Below are 4,906 nucleotides of genomic sequence, written 5' to 3'. Positions count from 1 at the left end.
AAATCAGCTGACTTGTTTTAAAACAAACCAACTGTAGATATGAGTCTTAAATATGATTTCTGGATTGGTGGGATTGATAACAGAGAAGCTCGAAAGAGCAGAGAAGTGGAGCAGCTGCTGTGAGTTTTGGAAAACGTGTTTTGTTACTTTACAATGTGGCAGGTCCAACAACTTACAGTAACTACAGTTAAAGTTCCACAAGGGTCATTAACTTGTTTCTAAACTGCAATGTTCCTACTTTCTGTAAGATTATATGAGTTTCTTGTTGCACAGCTGCATGACCTCTGGTGAGTTCTCCCACATCACAGACTCATACAGTTCTGTCACAGTGGGTTTTTGACCACCTGCAGGATTCTCTGTGTGACTAATGCAGACAATATTTCACTAACCCAAATTAATAGACATGCAGACTGCCTACTAATATGACACATTTATTCACAGACACACAGCTGTAGTGCAGGTGACACTGTGGTATCTATCCTCAGCTGTACACACTGTTTATTATTCAGACAAATACAGCAGTTACTACACACCACTGAAAGTACAACAGACCAATAAACAACCTGTGTGTGCGTGTGTTGTATTCATGTGTCTCCTTATGTAACGGTGTGATTTGTCACTGGAATAAATGTGCTCTGCATTTATTTACATATGAAGTGATTTGTCAGAGAAGTCTGTCTGGCTGATAAAGTCAGTATTAGAATCATGTTGGCTCTCGTATTCATCTGGATTTGTCAGCGTTTCTCTTCTTCTCCTTTTTGTCATTTCTCTCTCTCGTCTGCTGCAGGTTGATTTAAAAGCCTAATTTTCCTCTTTTCTTTGTCTCCTGTTATTCCCTCCTCTCCATTTTTTTCATAAACTTTATTTTTATCTGTTTTTCTTCTTCCATTGTCCTCCATTGTTCTTTCATTGCTGTCACTGCCAGCTTTTTATGTCCTATTTATTGGTGTTTTCCATCATGAACTACATGAAAAAAGTAAACATTGCTGCAGCCTCACAGATCAGAGCTCAATCCTTCGTGAAAATCAAAGCGACGTCTTACAGCCCTGAAATGGATATGATACTCTGTGCAGTGAAGTTCCAGAGCAGCATGGAGGAAATTATTGATGGCACACTGAAATCAAAATAACATATAAACTGGCATTTTTTGTTCAGATAAATATTATATCTATCTATATTAGGCCTATATATAGATTAATATTACCTTCAATTTAGTGGTCAGATAGGTTTAGATTAGTAGTTCAGGGTTTGTGGCTCCAAGTGTGCTTTATTCAGTGGGAAACTGGCCCAAATGGCTCTTTTAATGCTGAAGGTTGCTGACCCCTGGTTTAGCGTTTCGTGTTTAGTTAAAGTTTTAACATCATCAAAGGCCAAAACGTGCCACATGAACACATGCTCAGAACAACATGAACATTCCAGAATGAGCACCTGCATCTGCATCGGAATATCTTCACAGATTCAGCCTACTACTGGACATTCCACTTGCCAATGCTGTAGGGGAATGTGACCTTGTGCTCCCTTCTGGCTGCACCACCAAGCTTTTGTGGTGGGGGTAGTTTCTTGAGCACATCACCTCTAGGGATGACTCCATCACTCTCTCTAAATGTGAAGATGGGCTTTCCATCAACAGACCTCTTGCAACTTTGCTTCAGAAACTTTGCTCTGATCTCGTCACCTTCAACATTCTCCACCAATCCAACATAGTTATAGTTTACAGATAGATCAGATTTAATTTAAGCTATCTGCTCCAAATAACTATCCAATAGCCTATACTTGATCTAACCTGCTTTTTGGCCTCTGATCCAGCTGGCAGGCATATCAATGTTATTTCACTCATCTTGCAAAGAAGGGAGACACATGGCTTGAGAGTTAAGCACATCTTCTTCTATGGTTTTCTAAATAACAGGGGTGGCACTACTTGCCCCTTGGCACAAATTACCCCACTCTCTCCTATATGGAATCTAAATATATTCATACCAAGGTACCAAAGCATTATACAAAGCTTGCAGATCTGCAGAAAGTCTGTAACATCTGACAATTGTTAGTTTGTTTTTCATTAAAGTAAAAAGGACTCATTTTATACACTAAAGGGAGTCAAGGCAGCACTAAAAGAAATAAAACATGGCTCAGGCTCCACTTTCTCAGGTGACACACTCAGACATCAGTAATACGTTGGTTTTCATCACACATGTAAACATGTAATGTTTGCTGTTGTGAAAATGAGCTTCTTCTATTCCTTGCTCTCGGTCTAAGAAAAAAAACCTGCCATGACAACAGAGGTCAACCTGCCAGCAGTTTTCTCTGATCCTGAATGAATGTGACACATCTTATTGTACATTTAGTCTCTCACACTAAACACATGTAACACATTAAATGAAGACGCTCACCCTCAAGCACAGTGCAGCAGAAACTAATGTCAGTGTTCATCATCAAATAAACCTCCAGTCTTCTGTCATTCTTGACATTTTCTCTCATAACAAGCTGTAAAAGTCATGAAAGCGTGACGAGCTGCTTCATCGCACAGTCGGCCATATTTACACGGCTGACAGCATCACAACATCATTTCCAGCTATGAGGACTTTAATGCCAACTCTGCTTATTTAAAGACACACAGACAGACTGTCACTCACACACATGCATTCAGGGGAAGTTATGGTATGTGACATCCATGTGCGATACTGGGAGGATGGTCGTGTCCAATCCAGATACTTTGGATCTCGGTTTTTAGGACATGTTTTACCATGTGGCAGTTGGACATAGCTTTTAAGTACTAAGTGCTGCAGCCACCATATCTGAGAACGTGTTGATTGACCCTTGTTTCAGTTTTTGCTTGACTATGTACTTGAATTTAGCATATTCACTGTTAATGGCCTCCATAGAATGTGGGTGGAGAATGGCCTCATACTTCTTTGCTAGTGCAGCAATGTCTGTTAAACCATACTCAAAACTGATATGTGACCTCAATGCTTTGATGTCACATGCAGACCACTCCTTTAATTCATCCCCTGGAAAAAGAGCATCCAAATCGCAGAGTTTACGAATAAAATTAGTAATCTCACCAATATTTCTGCAATTAGCTGATGAGGTCCTCATCACCTCTTTGACAAGGTCACTCCACTGAACATCTTTCTCATCCTTCAAGTATTGGGAACACAACTTCTTAATCTTTGCTCTTGCAAAGCAGTGCCCTTCCATCACAATCAGGCTGTGTCTTTGAAAAGAAAGGCAGAGTTGTGCCAGCTGACACAAAACATCTTCCAGTGCAGTGAGCGTAACCTAACGACTCAGAGCTTGGTGCCACGACAGCCATCACACTTCACTCAGAGGCCTTAAAGACAGTGTATCCTCATCCAGAATCTTTGCTAGGTCCTCTATTTTGCCCTTCTTCACAGTGGATCGAGAGAAAGTGGAATATACAGTTCTAAGGAGAGTTTCCACATCTCGCATCAAAGACATCATCAATGCCCAAGTCCTCTCTATGAGCCACATGCAATGTTTTTCTGTTAGGTGTGGTATTTGCCGCTTTAATAAAGCTGCCGTACCTTGTTAGCATGCATGCAACCTTTTTTATCCAATGATTGATCAACTATGCCTAAAATTGTCAAGTAACCCCAACTTAATGGTTTGTTTTGTATTAAACAAAGTCAGTGTCACTGAAAATAAGGAAATATTCTTCTAAACTCTACTAAACTCTTCAGGTAGAATTTTAATTCAAATAGTGGTACATTTTATAAAGTTCAGTATTATTCGGTATAAGGATGAGGTTTGTTTTGTTGTGGTGATAATTTGGATAGTTTTGTAGCACCATTGTTCGATAACAACAGTGCGTTAACCATACTGCCTGTTACTACAGTTGAGGAGTGTGTTGATGAAGCTATTTTGAAACTCTTTGGGCTTAAAAGTCACTCCTTCGAGCCGTATTTGAACCAGCGACCTAAGGATGTCCAAGTTATTGTGTGACTACAGTCCTCCGCTCTACCAACTGAGCTATCGAAGGGTCACATGTGGGTAAAACGCCAGAGTCATCGCAGCCAAGCACTCATTGATGTGACAGTTAATTCAAACACAGGTCACCAACAAATGTCACACTTGACCAGAGCTGCCTTCCAAAAAGGAAAGGGGGAAGTGTAAAAACCATAAAAGAGTATCCTTTGAGCCAGATTTGAACCAGCAACCTAGGGATGCCTTGAAATCTTTCACTACAGTCCTCTGCTCTACCTATTGAAGGGACAAACCCAACTGTGTAGTCTGACTCAACACCACTAATCCTCCACTAATCCTGTTTGAACAACAATACCATGGTTGATGTGGACTGAGCAGGGGGGAGGGACATGGTCTGACTAAATGTATTTGTACAACAACCTGCTAACAAGCTACGTCATCCAGCTGTGTGCAGAAGAAATCACAGTTACTCTGTAAAGTCACTCAGTAAAGAAACAGAACAGCCTGTAATGGAGCCATGATCAGCAGCTGCTCTTTGTACTGAAGCCACAACATGAGAGGACATCAGGAGGACTGTGTGTCCTTCAACAGAATCGATATGACTCACTTACATTGAGTGGAGTAAAAATGTGTTTACAGTCATCATTTCATCTGATAATAATAAGTAGAAGTTCAGTGCAGCCTTCTTCTTTGGACCCGTCTGTATGTGACACAGTGATGTTAGTAATGAAATACCAGCTGCTGGTCAGCCAGCAGACTGAGAGGCACTGAGAGGCCAACACACAGTCTCTCCCTCTCTCACACACACACACATATGTCTAAACATCTAGCTGACTGAAAGAGAAACACCATGTAACAGCAGACTCAGGAGAAGACTTGGAGAAGACTTAAAGTCAGCAGCATCCTGCTGGAAGAGAGAATCAGTGGATCCATACAAAATGATGAGAGCAGATACACATGATGC

This window comes from Parambassis ranga, chromosome 10 (assembly GCF_900634625.1).
Source record: "Parambassis ranga chromosome 10, fParRan2.1, whole genome shotgun sequence".
Lineage (NCBI taxonomy): Eukaryota > Metazoa > Chordata > Actinopteri > Ambassidae > Parambassis > Parambassis ranga.
This window is presented reverse-complemented; position numbering follows the sequence as displayed.